The sequence below is a fragment of the Dermacentor andersoni genome, chromosome 1 (genome assembly GCF_023375885.2).
Source record: "Dermacentor andersoni chromosome 1, qqDerAnde1_hic_scaffold, whole genome shotgun sequence".
NCBI lineage: Eukaryota > Metazoa > Arthropoda > Arachnida > Ixodida > Ixodidae > Dermacentor > Dermacentor andersoni.
Genome location: NC_092814.1, coordinates 203,472,059 through 203,491,398, shown reverse-complemented (window position 1 = coordinate 203,491,398; position 19,340 = coordinate 203,472,059). Strand labels below are relative to the sequence as shown.

Genomic DNA, 19,340 nt, shown 5'->3' with positions numbered 1-19,340 from the left:
AGCCCAGTGCTGTAGCCATTAGGCCACAATTGTTTTTTTTATGCGAAAGCATCGAATTGCCCAGTGATCGAAAAAGCCGGCGTCTGTAGCAGCGAAACGGCCCCTAAGTTCCCATTGGACGCGACGCCACGTCACGAGCGCGTCTTGACGGAGCAGAGTGGGCGAAACGGAACACCCGCTGCAGCCATAGCGCGCCAGGTCTTGCGTGAAGGAAGAGGGCATCGCCGCTACGTGCCTCTCTCTTACTACCAATAGGCTTAGCTGCGGCGCGCGCTTGCCGGCCTTGGTGGCCGCTGCTGCTTCCTCGGTCTTTCGTCGCGCAGGACGTCGGTAGCATGCGGCGTCGGCACCGCAAGCTGCTGCTGCTTGCTGGCTCGGGCAACACGTAGCGCTGTGGAGTCTGACGTATCTACAACGTCGGCGGCCGCAACCTCGGCAGTAGCGAAACGTGGCCCTCCACGTCAGTACACCGCGGATGAAAAGCGGAAAAACGCAGCAAAACGAGCGAAGAGGGAGAGACACGTCGCGGCAATGTCCTTTCCCCTCACGCAACACCTGGCGCGCTATCGCAGCAGCAGGTGTTCAGTTTCTGCTCCGTGAAGGCTTGCATGTGCAGGCCGAATTCTTCATCAGGTGCCGCATTCAGCCATAGCAGAACGTGTGCATGCGCACTTCTCCTGTATTGGAATTCGATTCGCTTAAAGTACACGACCGCGTAGTACGGCGCGAACGTAGGAACTGTAAAAAAAGTTGTGGCAGGAACTCGGCTGAAGTTGTCTAAGTGTGCGTAAGCATTGCGCCACTTGCTCATCTCCACGCAGCCCGGTGTCATTACCAATCTTATCAAACTTGATCTTACCAGTGTGAACCTGTATCAACCCGTATCGGTCGTTATCAACCTTCTCACAATCGTTCAGATCACTATCAACCCTTATCTGTCCTTAACAACCTTATCGGAGAGGACCCGACCATTATCTACTCTTATCGGCCCTTATAAACCTTATCAGAGTTGCTCCGACCATTATAAACCCTTATCGTTTTTAGCACCTTATCCATCCGCGTCGAACCATTATCAACCGTGATGAGACTGATATAACCCCTTATCACTCCTTACCATCCTTATGAACTCATTGATAGCTTATTAGTCTATGTTGCGCAACGCGAAGATCTTGAGTTTTTAACCCTTTAAGGACGAGACATATATGTAACCAGAAAAAAATGTTTATTTTATGTCTCAATCTGCAAAACACATCAGTAATAAGCATAACCAACAAAAAGAAAAAAATATTTTGCTGAAATCTTTTTAGCAATAGGGGGAAAACCCCAGACAGGAAACTGGAATTGGGCTTCACACTAAGAGATCTAAGGCTACGTTTCGCACTTCTATAGACAGCTATTATCATATGTGAACCATAGGTGTACATTTACTTCGCTTTTAGCACATGTGTGACCTCACTGCAGCTGGATATCTTGCATCGGCCTGTTTCCTCTGACCTTATTTTCAAAAGGCAGACAGTCGCGTTACAAGCTTCTTTCTCGTCCAGTGTTCCTGCTCATAACCAACAAATGACGCTCGCTGCTTGTCATTTAGTGTTGGCCGAAGACATTTAGCAAGAAACTTTGTACTCAATACTGAAACTCGGCAAGAAAATATTTTTTTCTGGTATGTTGCCTTTAGGCAACACTCGTCAATAAAAGGTTGGAGATAGGTGGCATTTAGGCGGCAGATCGGTGGTATAGGATGCTTTTTTATTCAACCATCACCAATTCTTTCAACGAAGCTTTCATAGAAACTGTTCTCCTTTGACATTTGTTTTGTACCGCCGGTACAACATGTTCATCGGTTCCAGTTATACTCAGCCTCTGTAAGCGTGGGTGTTTAGTCCAGTGGGTAAGACACACGGCTTCTGAGCGTGGGCTAGTAGGATCAAAACTAACCCTAGCCAAAGTTCTCCCTTTCGAATTTACACTGTCTTCTATACATTCAATTTTTTATAGCGATTCGTCTTACGTGACAGACGAACGGACGGATGAGTTGCTCGTTGGGTAGGCGTAGAAATGCTTATGCATTTAAAAATAAACCACGCCAATGTAACCGCAAAAGTCGATAACATACCGCGCAGCAAAAACACGAAAACATTACTCTCAGAGCAAAGCTCGAAGGAACGCTCAGCAGCGTTCAATTGCACATTAGTGCATTTGCATTCACAACTCATAAGAAGTCGTTAGGTGTCCTAGGGTTCTTTTATTTTAATTGCCTGCCTAATTTCAGTGGCATACATTCAGAATGACTGAGATATTTCCAATAATACAGATTGCTTTAAACACATATGAATGACTGTCGAAAAAAAAAAAAAAACAAACGGAAATTAGAACTTCCTCAAACATACAAATTCATCTATATAGAAACCAGCGTGGCGGCTCAGGTTGCACTTTGTAGGCATCACGAATGTATGCAGTGCTTTCAATAAAGTTTTACAGCGAAGCTGCTATAACCTCTAGGTTGTCGGGATTTTCGAGTCCATCAGCAAAAAAAAAAAAAAAAAAAGAAAGATAGAGAAAGAAAAAGAAAACATAGAAAAGTGCATATCTCCTTTGCAATCAGGCATACCACACACAGCTCAGTATTCATTTCAATAAAGAAACGCGCAAAACAAGCGTCAAAGGCGCATGATGGATGATAAGGCGCCTGTGAAAAATGCGAGGCACGTTCCTTCTTCCCGCGTGTGTTTCCCGGTAAAGATTACGGTTGCATAAGCTGATCCGGTGGGAAAGAGGCAACATCAGCACACAAATCAGCGAGTGAAGTCACCAAACTTCATATATAAAAGTGACATCTGCCTAGCAACTCATTCAGTTCATTGCAAGACCTCTATGGGTAGACCACGCAATGTTAAGACTCCCGGAAAACCGCGTGAATACGATGAGCGTCGAAGAGTGCAAAATCGTAATGCTCAAAAACTGCGTCGTGCTAAAACTAGGCAGAACAGTAAAACATTTCATATCCCCATCGACGGCATTTGAGTGGTTTTCTCACAGCTTCTCTGGCCATCTACTTTCTCAGGGTCCGGATGGCGAGTCAATTTATTTCCCTCACAGAACGCGCATTAACTTTGGCAAGACACTCTCGAATCCTTTTTCTTTTTCCAGAGGCTGCGAAGGCAGAGGATCATGAACGTGTCAACTGGAACCGCGTCCTCATTGTCTATACAGTTAAGAAGGGGCTTTTCTGCGGTAAGAAACAGTTAAAATAGAACACGCATTCATATATTGCTGGGATGCAATATTTCATTGGGACGTATTCAGCGCACACTGAGGGGAAAAAAAAAAGGAGAACTTCCGATGACACCAGACGGAATTAGGCCGCAATGACACGCATGCACACCTATATCCTGCCAACGCCAACTAGCATCTTCGAGACGATCGCCACACGTGTCACACCGCGCACACCATGGGGCGTGCGAGAGCGCATGCGCGCGCGCCAGGTTACGCCAAACACGCCGGAATGAGATGCGCAAACTTATATAGCATTTGATTAACCGCTTCATGAAAGCTTCTCTTCATATACATTACGAGGTGTGCGTTGGACAAGTGCACAACGTTTTTTTTTTTTTTTTTCGTCTTCCCCTCTTTTTTTTCCGTAGCGCACTCCCAGTGGCGGTATCGCGGGGTGTGCGTTGGACGATTTACCGAGGTTCCGCGCCATGATCGGGGACGTTTCATGCAGTGAATCCTACCAATACTTGTTGCTGGGCTACTTTTATGCTTATGTGGAAGTTAAGGACGCGAACTGTAGAGGGGAAAAATATTGATAGGCTTTTTCTGTGCCTGTCAATATTTTTCCCCTTCAGAGTTCGCGTCCTAAATGTCGATAAAAAAAGTGAGTTTGAGGTAAAGGCATTTGTGCGCGTGACCTTTGACTCTCTGACTGGAAACGAGGCTCCCTCGAGCACGCACGGGGGGCGTCTCTTCGAAAATCGCAGCTGTTCGTGCGCTGTGCAGCCGTGGAAAAATTTGCCGGCACGATCAATACAGTATGATCTACGCGCCGCGCTTGTCTGTTTGCAGTGTCCAAACCTGGTGAGAGGGTTCTTCAAGACGTCAGGTCCCGTAATTTTTTTTTTTTAAGAACAGTAACCAGACACCCGGTTCACTACCATGTAGAAAAGATGTTTTCAACTTTTTCTCCGTGAAGTTCCTCGGGGGGACAATTCAATACACATAGCTGATGTAAAGTTAACCAGGCTATTAGAATAAATACGGAAAATCAGTTCTTCGGCATCCCTACCCGCCGCGGGCTTTGCGGCTATGTTGTTGGCTGCTAAGCACGAGGTCGCAGGATCAAATTCGAGCCGCGGCGGCCGCATTTCGATGGGGACGAAGCCAGATATATATATATATATATATATATATATTATCTTCTAAGCTCTCCCATTCCCTCTCCACCTCTACCACGTGATCGGCTTCACATACATATTTTTTTTAATCTTTGACACTCCTAATTCGAGCGTATTAAAACTGTTACACGCCATCAGTAATTGCAATGAAACTCCTGGTATATACCCTCTGGCAATGTGGGACAACTTCAGAAAAAAGGGGAGCTCCCGTTCTGTATTTCATAGTAGAAAAGGTAAATATAATGTGCAGCTACACAATGTTGTTGCTGCAATATCGGTGCGACCTTCTCAAACATGTGGGCCAGGGGGCCGATCGGAGACAGAAGTCATATTCCTGCTACAGGATGCCTCTTCCTTGGTCCGCGGCGCTGCTCACAACCCATGGCGCCACCATTCGTTCCTCCCCACGGCCTCTCTGTATATACATCTCTCTGGCGCATTCCGATGGCCCCAAGAACGCGGTGTGGTCCAGCGGAGCGCTGGCGCGAGCCAGATTCTCCGGCGCGCGGTCGGCCACTCGTCAGCTTTCGTTCCCCCGCGTGGAAAGTTGCGGCGGGCTCGGCGGAACGCACGCGAAAGGCGACGGCTCGCAGCAGACACTCACAGACACGAAAGCGCTGGCGTTGAAGACGACGCCATCCAGTAGAAACTGGCAACAAAAGCAAGTGGGCTGGAGGAAGGGAGAGAGCGGCCGATGCTGCAACTTGCATCGGTGAAGATGCAACAGCAGCGGCTACTCCTTGTGTGTGCGTCCCAGCAGTGAGGCCCGTTCTCGATTCATTTTTTTTTTCTTCTCCGCCGCGGCCCGTCCGAAGGAAGGGACAGCTCAGTCGCGGTATCACACTGACCTACAACGGGCGCCGCGAGCCTTATTCAATCCCTCCCCGCGCAGGAAAAAGACGCGCGCGCGAGTGAATAGTTTATAAGAGGAGCCGGGGCCGATTTCGCGCCGGGTCAGCAAGCGAGAGCAGCAGAAGCCGCGGCTGCTGCTGCTGCCGACGATTCGGAAGGGCCGGCTGACCCACATGGGCCGCGCCGCGCGCGCCAGCAGAACGGCGCGCCGGGCGCGTCGCCGCGTGCGTGCGCGCGCGCAGCGAGCAGCGGCAGGCGGTGTGTGCGTGTGCGCACACCACGGCGGCGGACCGCGGGTCTCTCCCCGCACCGGTGACGCGTGGCGGACGCAGGCTTGGCGCTCTCCCTGTTCGAAGCATGGGCGCGCCTTTTCGTGAGCAAGATGGAAATACGAGAATCGGAGGAGAACGAGGTTGCGAGCAGCCCCGCGGTGCAAGCGTTTCAAAGCTTGGCTTACATACCTCAGTTGGCAAATCGAGATGTAAACAGCGGTCATCCTTGACATTGCAGGGTTTTCTTAGCTCTTTCCTTTCGTTTGTTTGTTTGTTTGTTTGGGTGTAGGCCGGAGAGAAGCTCGTTGTTATGACCGTCTCCTTAAAACGAAAGAATAAACAAAACAATCAAAAAAGAAAAAAGAAGAAGCGAAAGGGGATCTAGCTATTACGTACTTTAACGTTGTTAGACGAATAAAACGAAAAGAAGTTAGGTAAGGCACCAAAAGTTCATTTAACTGGGAAAGAAAGTTCATGTAAGGAAGAAAACAAAACAAAACAACAAGGAGTTATAATTCTGTAAACATTTAAAAAGTGTTTAGTTGGCTCGAGGTGCCTGCTCTGGGCGGAAAGCCACTACACGTATACTTTTCATTAAATAATAATAATAATAATAATAATAATAATAATAATAATAATAATAATAATAATAATAATAATAATAATAATAATAATAATAATAATACCCTTAGGCGTGGACGACACGAGTAGAGGTTGCCGCTTCATTTTGTCCCTGTTCCCTCATCCAACCCATCTTCCACGTCCTCTAGTCTCTACGGCAAGTGCAAACGCGATGTTTTGACCTCAGTTTGGTGGATATATTGTTAGCCCCGTAACACGAAGGATGACAGTGATTACTGTTGCTATACGAGACCACTTGCACGGGGGCAAGAAGGGGTTCGAGAGAGAAAATGATTAATTTTACTGAGCAAGATTCATATTAGTGCTGGACATTATATTTTGTCGAGTAATTTCCAATAATATGAATAATTAAGAAAACTTTTCAAATTAGCTTCTAAATTAGCAACTTGTGTCCACATAGATACATTGCAACTATTCCCCAAGGCAAGCTTCGTGAAAAAATAAAGAAATGGCGTAATCCAAGCCGGTCAGTGCTTAAGACATGTCCCCTTAGTAGCACATTTCAAAATATCATCAGCTTCGACATATTCGTGCCACGAATGCGTCAGTGGTCGTGTGTAACATTAACCAGCTTCATTTCTGCAGCTGAGATATGTGTTACTAATTACAAAAACTTGCTAATAAGATAGACAATTAGTGACGTATGGGGATTAATAGTTCTCTATGGTGATTAATAGTCACTCCAAGCGTGTAGGCTTGGAGTGACGCCTGAAACTGGCGAAAGATGCCGAGAGCGAGTAAGGCTATACTAATCCAGGTACAACCAAATTAGGGAGGCCCATTAAGGTGAACAACGACACTCCCTCACCAGAACAGGAATTGGTCTCCCTGGTGCAGTATTCGGCCACAACCTCCCTGATGATATCTTCAATTAACCAATGGCCCTCAGTCCCCAGCAGCTGAGGAGCACCTGACCAAGGCGGCGGTCAGACCTGCAACGCAGCAGAGGGTTCTAAGAATCTCTGGACCCGGACAGGTCACCAATGGAAGCTGACCCTTGCAACGTTTAACACCCGAACCCTCTCGAGTGAGGCTAGCTTAGCAGGACTATTCGAGGAACTATCAAACATTGTTTGGGATATTATCGGCCTTAGTGAGATTAGAAGAACTGGTGAGGCTTACACATTGCTGAATAACGGCCATGTCCTCTGCTATAGAGGTCTCCCTGATAAGAAGCAATACGGGGTAGGATTCCTAATCCATGAGGACATGGCGGGCAACATTGACGAATTCTACGGCTTTAACGAGGGGGTAGCAGTAGTCGTAATCAAACTTATTAAGAGGTATAGATTAAAGGTAGAACGAGCCTGCGCTCCAACATCCAGCCACGACGACGAGGAAGTAGATCAGTTTTATGAAGATGTTGAATTTACGATGAGAAAAGTGCAAACTCAGTATACAGTAGTAATGGGCGACTTCAATGCAAAAGTGACGAAAAAGCAGGCTGCTGAACAAGTAATTGGCAAGTACGGCATCGATTCTAGGAACGCTAGAGGAAAGATGCTGGTAGAATTTGCAGAAAGGAATAAGCTGAGAATAATGAACACCTTTTTCAGGAAACGTAGCAACAGAAAGTGGACCTGGAAAAGCCCTAATGGTGAAACAAGAAATGAAATTGATTTCATACTTTCTGCCGATCCCAGCATAGTGCAGGATGTAGAAGTGATCAGTAGGGTAAAGTGCAGTGATCATAGGTTAGTGAGGGCTAGGATTCACCTCAATTTGTACAGGGAAAGAGTAAAATTGGTCAAGAAAAAACAGGTAAACTTAGAGGCAGTAAGGGTAAAAGCAGACGAATTTAGGCTGGTACTTGCAAACAAATATGCAGCTTTAGAACAGCGAGATGATAATGATGATGACGTAGAGGTAATGAATGAAACCGTAACGAGGCTGGCTTCCGAGGCAGCAATTGAAGTGGGAGGCAAGGCACCCAGGCAACCAGTAGGCAAGCTCTCTCAAGTAACAAAGGACCTAATAAAAAAACGACAAAGAATGAAAGTGTCCAACTCAAGAGATGAGATAGCATTTGCGGAAGTGTCAAAACTGATCAACAAAACGAAAATAAGTGATATTCGAAATTATAACGTGACAAAGGCTGAAGAAGCCATAAAAAATGGACGCAGCCTGAAATCAGTGAGAAGGCAACTTGGCATAGAACAAACCAAGATGTATGCGCTGAAAGATAAGCCGGGCAATATCATCAGCAATCTCGAATATATAATAACAGCAGCGGACAAATTCTATACTGACCTCTACAGTACCCAGAGAACTCAGGAGTATTCTATTCGAAACAATAATGAAGAGTATACAGAAACTCCTCCTATAACTACAGATGATGTCAGAGGGGCCTTTCAAGGCATGTAACGGGGAAAAGCGGTAGAAGAGGATAGAAAAACAGTCGATTTAATCAAAGATGAAGGACACATAACGCTAGGAGAACTGGCGGCTCTCTATAAGAAGTGTCTGTCGATTGCAAGAGTCCCAGAAAACTGGAAGAATGCAAACATTATACTAATCCACAAAAAGGGAGACGTTAAAGAACTGAAAAATAATAGGCCCATTAGCTTACTCCCAGTATTATATAAAATATTTACCAAAATAATCTCCAATAGAATAAAGGCAACACTGGACTTTAGTCAACCAAGGAAACAGGCTGGCTTCAGGAAGGGATACTCTACAATGGATCACATCCATATCATTAATCAGGTTATCGAGAAATCCGCAGAGTACAATAAGCCTCTCTATATGGCTTTCATAGATTACGAAAAAGCATTTGATTCAGTAGAGATACCAGTAGTCATAGAGGCATTGCGTAATCAAGGAGTACAGACTGCTTACGTAAATACCCTGGAAAATATCTACAGAGATTCCATAGCCACCTTAATTCTATAAAAATGTAGGAAGATACCTATAAAGAAAGGGGTCAGACAAGGAGACACAATCTCTACAATGCTATTCACTGCGTGCTTGGAATAAGTATTGAAGCTATTACACTGGGAAGGTTTAGGAGTAAGGATCGACGGCGAATACCTCAGCAACCTTAGGTTTGCCGATGACATTGTTCTATTCAGCAACAGTGCGGACGAGTTACAACAAATGATTGAGGAACTTAACAGGGAGAGTGTAAGAGTGGGGTTGAAGATTAATATGCAGAAGCCAAAGATAATGATGAATAACCGGGCAAGAGAACAAGAGTTCAAGATCGCAAGTCGACCTCTAGAGTCTGTGAAGGAGTAAGTTTGCCTTGGTCAACTAATCACGGGGAACACTGACCATGAGAAGGAAATTCAGAGAAGAATAAAAATGGGTTGGATCGCAGACGGCCGACAACGTGAGCTCCTGACTGGGAGCTTGCCGTTATCATTGAAAAGGAAGGTATACAATCAGTGCATTTTACCGGTGCTGACATATGGGGCAGAGACTTGTAGACTGACAAAGAAGCTTCAGAACAAGTTAAGGACCGCGCAAAGAGCGATGGAACGAAGAATGCTACGCATAACTTTAAGAGACAGAAAGAGAGCGCTTTGTATCAGAGAGGAAACGGGTATGGACGGTATTCTAATGTACATTAAGAGAAAAAAATGGCTCTGGGCCGGTCATGTAATGCGCAGATTAGATAACCGTTGGACCATTAGGGTGACAGAATGGATACCAAGAGAAGGGAAGTGCAGTAGAGGACGGCAGAAGACTAGGTGGTGCGACGAAATTAGGAAATTTGCGGGTGCTAGTTGGAATCGGTTGGCGCAGGACAGGGGTAATTGAAGATCGCATGGAGAGACCTTCGTCCTGCATAAAATAGGGTGATGATGCTGATGCTGATGCTGATGATGCTGCTGCTGATGATGATGACTTGTCTCTTCGGTTCTCGCGCAAATTTGGATGCCAGTCGCGGCTAATATAAACCTTATAACCAGCAGAAAGTTAAAATTTTATCTCGAATCTCGTGTTCTTAATACACCAAGGCAGTCATCGCTGGAACAACAGCGGTAAGAGTGCCTACAAGCGAAATCATCGGTCTTGGTGAGCAGTGCATAACCCTGACTTGGTGCCTTACGCATCCATAACAATTAGTCTCCCCCCTGAGTCATTACAGTATATGCGTAATGGTTGTACGCTAAGCCTGTCCTTTAGTCAACGCGCATAATTTACAACGATCGAGAAGAGTAATCGATATGCATCGATGAATGCAGATAGGCCGGCCTGCGTGTGCAGTCGGTGGTACGGCACGCATCGTGCCGTGCCCGTGGTTGGAGTAGTGGGTGGGCCACTCCAGGAGTGGCTGTGCGATTAACGAAGTGGGGTGACATTGGTTTAAATGAATACTGACGTGGGAATATTTCTTGACTCTTCATTTATTGCTTTGACTGATGCCCCGAACCTCTAAACCCAAGAACAAACGCTCGCAAGCCTCAGGGCTGCCTAAATAGGTTAATATCAATAGTGTTTCTACAGTCATTCTTTTTTTCAATTCCGGTTTCCGAGCGGAGGAGGAGGAGGAAATCAACTTTATTAGAGGTCCTGCAGGCCACGAGAGCTTTGGGCTCTCATGGAGTGGGCGTCTCCCACGACGGAACCGGGAGGTTGAGTTTCCTGGCGGCGTCGTGGACCTGCTGGACGGCCCAGAGTTGGGGAATGTTGTGACGACATGACGCAGGAGGTGGTCACGGGGGAGCCGTACATCCCGTCGTTTTAGTACTCGCTCCGCCTCGCTCGGTCGACTCCGATGCTGCTAGTGGTTTTGAGGCCCGATCTGTCGAGCCGGAGAGAGTGCCAAAACTTCGCCTGCTCCCACGACATGATTCCCTTCTGCGTCATGACGTCATGACCAGTGGCGTATAGGCATACATTTTTTTTCGGGTGTTGGGGATGCTTGCACCTGACCAGGGGAGGAAGGCGGGACAGGGGGAAGATGTCGCACGTTGCTTTACGCCAGGTATTCTTCGTATGCAAAAATTCCGGTGGGGAGACACATGCCCAATGTGATACCCCTTCTACTCCTGGCTGCACCCCTGGTGGCCACACAGTCCCCCCCCCCCCAAGTCAGCAAAATCAAAGCTGGCTGCAGAAAAGCTATCGATACCATATATCTGACGCCTGCCTGTACTTTTTCTAGGATTTAGAAGTTCAGGACATTACTGTCACGCAAGAAAAGAAGAGTCGGAAATATCATGCCAGCAATCTTTTAAAAACGTGGAATATAACTAAGGCGCATTGTCCTGTTTTTGCTGTAGTGAGCGCTTTACTTAATCGTTCCGAAAAGTAGTGGCACTCGGAGGCGTGAGTGAACGGAGGCGTGAGTTTTGGCGCCTGAGTACGTACGAAGTGAAAGATGAGTGGGTTGACCAAACAAGTGAAGGATAGGCTTAATATATAGAAATAAATGTAAGATAAAATAAGTATAGGAGAAGACAGAAGAGGGCAAAACAACGTTGAGGCGTGACTGCGGGGAAGAATGATGGAGGTTCGTAAAGACAGTCTCTAGAGTTGCACAAGCTACCGCTGCCACTAGTGCGAACACTGGTAACCTTTTGAATGTGCGCCAATCAGTATAACCTTGAATTAGTATAGCATATACTATAGTATAGGCGCTCATTAGTATAGCCTTGCATGCAGTACCAACCGGCAGCAGAATCATCGAAACAAACAAACAAACAAACAAACAAACAAACAAACAAACAAACAAACAAACAAACAAACAAACAAACAAACAAACAAACAAACAAACAAACAAACAAACAAACAAACAAACAAACAAAAAGAAGCAAGAAACGCGTCTTAGGGTTATTCCGCCCAGAGTGCTTTATCAGTTGCGTCATCTTTAGGGCGTCTGCTACGTGTGACCTCAGAACGTGAGAGCCCGAAAAGCTCTCTAGGAACAGTTACATGCTCTTCTTTTGGGCGAAGAAAACCTCAGAGTCACCGCGGAGATTCTCTCACGCTTTACAGCAGATAGGTTTGATTGAGGAACCGGGTTCTCTGAACAATCTGATCCGCGATCTAGCTGACCTTGAGTTGGCTTTTGCTGGGTGTGGCGTGCAGGTAGTGTAGCTGTGGATCCATTGTGGAGCACCATGAAAAACTCCCGATACAGCTTTCTGTTGCTCTATACGTGCTACATAAAAGGTTTTTCAGAGTGTGAAAGAAGCCCGCGAATACACGCAAAGTGCCTCGAGCGGCCAGTCCACGGCAATTTTGCTTGTATTCGCGGGCTTCTTTCACACTCGAAAAAACACTTTTATGCAGCACGTATAGAGAAACAGAAAGCTGTATCGGGAGTGTTTCACGGTGCTCCACAATTTTCTTATCGATAATTTTAATCTAATTATAATATATGAGAAGTTGATTAATTGATTAAGACTAATTATCTAATTAGGCGGAATGCAAAACATAATCTGATTATCTCCAAACCCGGGAAAACAACATTACCTTGGTTCTGTCGAGCTAGGTGGCATTTGCATATATTTAATGTTTGACTCAAGCTACGTGGGACAGCCTGTATATGACATACAACTATTTATTTGCTATAAGTCAGCGACCGCACAACACGCGTTATCGGTGCCCGTTGGTATGCCGTAGTGTTGGAGGATACTTCTTCAGGTGTGCCACGCCACAATTTGTTTCATATGTGCAATGTGTTATCGCATACAGTGAATGGAGTTGGACGTTCCCCTTTTGCGGCGACTCGGGCTTTCTGCTGCACTCGGAAGGCGTCGTACGGGGTCGTGTGGCGTCGGAGCCGGTAGCGCAGCCTCCTTTGCGCTTCGCAGTCTAACCGCTGTAAACGGTACATAGTATAGGAAAGGAAATGTACAACAGCCTACAATAATCCACCACATACAGAGTACACTCATAAGGCGCGCGAGCAGTTTAGTACCCGCAGTTTAATGATTTCTCGCCGCAAAACAAAGCGACGAGGACCAGGCCCGCGGACCGTGCGATGAGTGTACAGACACGGCACGGGTCGACGTGTGTGTATACGTACGAGAGGAACTCAAACTCGTTCACGTCGGCACATCGAATCGAGTGGCGCTGGCTCGAGCCGGTTTGCACGCCGACTCAAGCGTGGCTCCGCGGTGGCGAAGTCGTTGCGAAACGGCCGTGCGGAACGTATAGTAGGCGCACCTCAATGGCCGCACGCGGCGGCCAGACCGGGGCAGCCACGTCCGCGGAGCACAACGCCGAGCGCGCGCGGGCTCGATCCTCTGCGGAGATAAGGGCTGCCCTTCGAACCGGAAAGCCGCTGGGCGCTTCTTCCTTCCGCTACGGCCATCTTCTTGCGGCGGGCGGAAGGAGAAGTGCGCGAAAAGAAGGATGTCTCGGGGCAGTGCGTGGCGTACGTGTCCAGCCTCGCTACAGCGTGGCGCGGCCGCCAATCTCACCAGGAACGGGAAGTGTGCACAGCTCGGCACACTGCCTCAGTGCGCGTCGACCCAGTTTTTGGCGCGTCTGTGCAGGAATGTCCGCGGCCTTAACCTCGACTTCGATGGGTATACATAACGCCTCCGACCCTCGGCCAGGCCGCCTTTCCTGCTTATTTATTTTCATTGTTATTTGCAAAGTGCGGTCGATTTGAGTACACACTCACGTTTCATGTGTGCTATATTATGTGCCGGGCCCAAGAGAGACACGCGCGACCCTCGATGGTTACACAACGCACGTGAAAAGGTCGAAGGGGAACAAGTCGCGCGATATCGAACGCGCGACATTTGCGCAGCGCGTATAAACTGCATAGGACCCATACAAGGGCGTCTGCAGTCAGTAAGTTGTAGGGAAAGAAAGAAAAAAAGAAAAGAAAAATAAACTCTGAATTTGATGGGAAAACGCGGGGCACAGTTCTTATGACAAACCGACTTGTGACTTTTTGGCTGTCTCTGCGACGTTTTGGTGTCAGCAATAAAGGTTTGATTTGATTTGATTTGAATATTGTTGCAACGGGAACTCCATGAATTTAAAAGTGCTTTTAAGGGCCTTGTGTTTCGACGAGGGACTCTATATAGCTGAAGACGAGCCTCGGACGCTCAAGTGTAGATTGCGTCGAAATGTCGTTGTATAGTTTCTAAAATGTATCGCTCTCCGCGAATTCTCAGCGCTCGCGCGCGCGCGTGTGTACTGATAGCACTGTGGTCGCAAGTAAAAATATTTGAGCAAAGCGTTTGTTCGTCCTAGTTGGTAATTCCTAAAGTTATTGGTGTTTTGGTGCAGTATCTACAAAAAAGCACACAGAGACACGAAGGGAGCAGGCACTAACTTCCAAGAAACGTTTAATGCCCGATGTTCTGAATATATACAGAAAAACAGACAAAAAGAACATTTTACACTATTAAACGTTAGTTGGAATTAGCGCCTGTTCCGTTCGTGTATCTGTGTGCTTTTTTGTAGGTGCTGTGCTAAAACACTAATAACTATGGGGATTACCAAGCCGAACAAACGCTTTGCTCAAGTATTCTCACTTGCTAGCAATGTCCGGCTCTTCGACTAATCCAGCTCAAGCACAAGAATTATGCTATGTGCCCCAGGCGATTTTAAAAAAAATTACATAAAACTTAAAAATGATCACCCTGTACAACGACTGCACAGAGTACTGGCAGTGTTTGTATGGGGTTCAAGCTGGGAGTGCACGAGTCACACCAATCTGTTTCGTTCCGTAAAAAATGGCGGAATGGTCGATCACACTTGCTCATACGGCAGATTGTGTCTAGGTTTGTCTTTTTACGGGACCAAAAGGAGCACTTATGTTAACTTCGTTTCAAGTAAGGCAGAGTCACCCGAACCTATACCAAAATTCATTGTTTCGTCTCGTCGGTGCAGTCAAGGCAGTGTGTGCGCTTTCCTAAAGGAAGTACTCTGGGCACTTGGGCGGTTGAAGGTTCGGTTTTGCATGAAGTATCTCAGTCGGGTACCATGAAAGCGCTTAAATATGAACCTGATCGATGCAATGTTGCCGGCACCATTGTGTGGCTCGATGTTCTGCATGAGACGTGAAAAGAACGTGCCAAAAAGAGTAAAGCGAATGCCAGTGCGTCCATCGGTGAATTCCTTTTTTTTTTCCAGCTGCACACGAATACGTTACCTGTGAAACCATGGATAGAGGAATAAGAACTTTTTCTGCTTTGGAACGTAACTTGTTCACTACGCAGGAAACCCTAGATAGTCGAACACATCTATTCTTTACTTTACTGTTGGGATGCGATTTTCCCTTGGGGTGTCTTACAGAGAACCTTAGAGAAAGACTTACCGATTATAGCCATACGGGATTCGTTTCTTGCCTACGCTAAATCAAGACACTGTACCATATGACATCTTCATGCTGTTGTCCTTGCATAGTTTATGGAAAATTAGAATGGCAGTGAGGCATGCTGAATGAAACCCCCGACCTGTTAGAGAACACGACATTGAAAGTATTTGCTATATCAACAAATTCTATAGTTTGCAAAAAGACAAAGCAAATGGCTCAATGTTATGACTGAGCTTGCGAAACTCAAGTGTTTTTAGCCCCCATGTCAGTCAACAATGGCGCATGCTTTTATCATGACCGTCATGTATTATTCAAATGTCTCGTTTTGTATATTGCCAAGTCGGTAATAAAGAAAAAGCAAGTGGCTCGTTTGTCTGAGGATATGATTCGGGCTTAGGGTTCAAACACCGGACGAGCCCACTTCTTCCTTTCATTATTTTTCTCTGTCAGCCCATGATGTGAGGCATAATGCTTTTTTTTATCCTCATATTTGTTACAGCGAGCCAAGACATTACGAATATCTAAACGTGTTGCTGACGGTTGCAGCTGTCGGCCGTTGACGTCAACCGGAAAAAACTGTACAAGGACCTGTGTGATGTTGTTCTTGCCTTTATATCGGTCTCTCTACAGAGCTAGCCATGGGCACAATGTTCTGAAGCGCGTTAAGGCGATACTAGTACCGTCAGGCGCTAAGACGTTCTTTTTTAAATTGCACTCCGGAACGCAGACTGTCAAACCGTGGCTGGCTGAAAGAGGTTTCTTTGTTCCTTGGGGCACTCATTGTACAATTTGCAAGCAGGAGGAGACAATTGAACATGTTTTTCTGCATTGTTGGGATGCCGTTTTCCTCTGGGATGTGCTCCAGCGCACAATCAAAAAAGATTTCCCCCTAGATGCGTATGGGATTCGCTACTTGCCAATAGAAAGTGATGATGGTACCCCATTCGATGTGATCATGCTTATTGCCCTGCATAGCATTTGGAAATGTAGAATGGCGGTAAGGCACACCGATCTCGATGCAAGAGCGGCTCGCCAGTATTTCAAAGAAAGCATACGGAACTTTGTAGAGGAACAAAAGTTGCTTGAGTGCATCCCAGAGTGGTTGCCACGTGTGGAATTATTATTGGCGATAAGGGAATTTTAGCACAAGCGCAGCCGCACAAGTCATGCGGTCGTTTTTAACATATTGTGAGTGTGCCTTTTGATTATTTGTGAATGTGTATTTTTTATCCGAGCCAATGACCGGCAATAAAAAAAAAAAAAAAAAAAGAAAGCTCGTTGGTCTAGGGGTATGATTTTCGCTTTGGGTGCGAGAGGTCCCGGGTTCAAATCCCAGACGAGCCCACATCTTCCTTTATTATTTTTATCTGTGTCAACCCGGAAGTGACGCATAATGCTTTTTTTTTTCTTATCTTCATCCTTGTTGCAGCGAGCCAAGACATTAGGAATATGTAAACGTGTTGCTGGAGCTTATACTTGTCGGCTCGTCGGTCTAAGGGTATGATTCTCGCTTAGGGTTCAAATCCCGGACGAGTCCACTTCCTTTCTTTATTTTTCTCTGTCAGCCCGGATGTGATGCATAATGCTTTCTTTTATCTTCATACTGGTTGCAGCGAGCCAAGACATTACGAATATCTAAACGTGTTGCTGCTGGTTGCAGCCGTCGGCTCGTTGATCTAGGAGTATGATTCTCGCTTTGGGTGCGAGAGGTCCCGGGTTCAAATCCCGGACGAGCCCGCTTTTTCCTTTCTTTATTTTTCTCTGTCAGCCTGTATGTGACGCATAATGCTCTTATTTTTTTCTTCATGCATGTTGCAGCGAGCCAAGACATTACGAATATGTAAACGTGTTGCTGGCAACTATACCTGTCGGCTCGTTGGTCTAGGGCTATGATTCTCGCTTTGGGTGCGAGAGGTCCCGGGTTCAAATCCCGGACGAGCCCACATCTTCCTTTTTTTTTATTTTTCTCTGTCAGCCGGCGATAGCGACCCTTGCCGGCCGCGGAAACAGGTACAGCGTCGAAGATGAAAAGGATTATGAGATGTGCTGCCTGCTCTGCCCACCGGTCGTGTTGTTTTAAACACGTTGTTTTTGCACGGCGACATGCGGGTGAGGCCCTACAGGGTCGAAGATTTCCGAGACGCCCTCGCCAACGCTGGTGTGCTCCCCGACGTGGTGGCGTTGGGAGCTTACCAGATCAACCATGTGTGGGCAGTGACGTTCAACAGCACGGAAGCCACAAGAAAACTGGCTGCTTTCAAAGAGCTGCAAGTTAAAGGCCGCCGGTGCATTGTTATTGACCCCGAGGACCAGCAAGTTAAACTGCGCCTGCATTGGATGCTCCACAGAGTGCAAGATGAAGACATCCGGACTGCTTTCCCGGCGTTCGGGAACGTGACCGAGGTGACGCGGGAGCGTTGGCGCGTTCAAGAAATGAGAGAGAAGGGCTCAACCACGAGAACCGTGCTGCTCAAGCTCAAGCCGGGAATGAAGGTGAACGACTTGCCCCACCAGGTTCGAGTCGCCGGTGAGCTGGCCCTTGTGGTGGTACTCGGGCGGGCGATGCAGTGCCTGCGCTGCCATGGCACGGGCCATGTTCGCCGCGACGGCAAGGTGCCCAGGTGCTCGAATTGCAGACGCTACGGACACGCGCAGCGTCTACCGGTGGAGACGCCTAACTGGGGATGGTTCAGCGAGCCATCAACCAGCGGATGACTTGCCTAGGTCAAACGCGACAACCGGAAAGGATGGGGAGAACACTCCGGAGCCCAAAGTCGTCGAGCCCAAGGGTCCGAACGAGCTGCAACCAGAGAAGAATGGTGCCCGCACGCCGACCAGCGTCTCCGCTGCGGCGAAGCGTTCCCACGCCCAAACCAGCGCCGACGGTGACCAGACGGTGGCGCCTGGAGCCGAGGAGCCCCCGGCAAAGGCGGCTCAAGCCCGGCGGTCATCGTTTCGGCCGCGCCCTAACGTTCCGGTAGACAAGCGCGCCGGAAATTTGGAGTCCCTAGGACAAGCTCATGTTCTTCCGCCGGACCGCACTGGCGGCGATGGCGGCGTCTAGCCTCGTGCTAGACGCGAGAGGTAAGCACCATATTGCCGGTCTCTTCCCCTATTGTTAAAATGGCTCCAACGTGCCCGTTGAAAGTCGCTACTTTAAATGTTCGAGGACTGGCAGGGAAAAGAAAGCAAGGCCAGCTTTACCGGCTTATAACGAAGCGCGACATAGATGTGCTGGCCGTGCAGGAGACGAAAGTCGATGGTGAAGAAGAGACCGGCGTTATGGTGCGACGTTTCACGTCTAGGTTTTCTGCCGTAGTCAGTCATGCGGTGGGCACATCCGCTGGCTGTCTACTTTTTTGTAAAGAAGTTGCCGGGGCTAGAGGTTCATGCAATTTATTCGTGTGTGTCGGGCGTGCTGTGTTGTCGTCGAGTTTTCGTTCAACAACAACGAGTGGCGTATTGTGTGCTTGTAAGCGCCCAATAAGGTGGATGAAAGGGCTCTGTTTTTTGACCACATTGAAGAGCGTCTATGCAAGGGAAGACAGCTCATAGTAATGGGAGATTTCAACTGTGTCCTCAGTGCGTGCGATAAAACAAGCTTTCGTGGGTTTAGAGACAGAAGTACTGAAGTGTTGTCGCGAATCGTTGAGAACTGGGACCTAGAGGATGTGGCAGAGTGCCTAGAAGGAGCGCGTGCTGTAAAGTACACATGATTTGAGGGCTCTAGCCATGCACGGCTCGACCGCATTTATGCGTCTGTTCACATCGTTCCGGAGTGGAATAGTTACGAGGTAGTGCCAGTGTCTTTTTCTGACCATTGCTTGGTTCAATGCTGCATAGGGATTCCAAAGCGAGGTAACGCTTTCTCATGGGAAACGTGGAAATTAAATAACAAGCTTCTTGTGGATGAACCTTTTAAACGAGCAGTAAGAGAAGAAA

At 47.3% G+C, this 19,340-nt stretch overlaps 2 non-coding genes across 2 annotated transcripts; both read left to right on the top strand.

Annotated features, from left to right (window-relative positions):
* Window positions 1-17,063: 17,063 nt before the first annotated feature.
* On the top strand, window positions 17,064-17,135 carry TRNAP-UGG (transfer RNA proline (anticodon UGG)). Its single transcript has one exon. It is a non-coding gene; the product is annotated as a tRNA-Pro (tRNA).
* Window positions 17,136-17,268: 133 nt separating this feature from the next.
* On the top strand, window positions 17,269-17,340 carry TRNAP-UGG (transfer RNA proline (anticodon UGG)). Its single transcript has one exon. It is a non-coding gene; the product is annotated as a tRNA-Pro (tRNA).
* The last annotated feature ends 2,000 nt before the right edge of the window (window positions 17,341-19,340 follow it).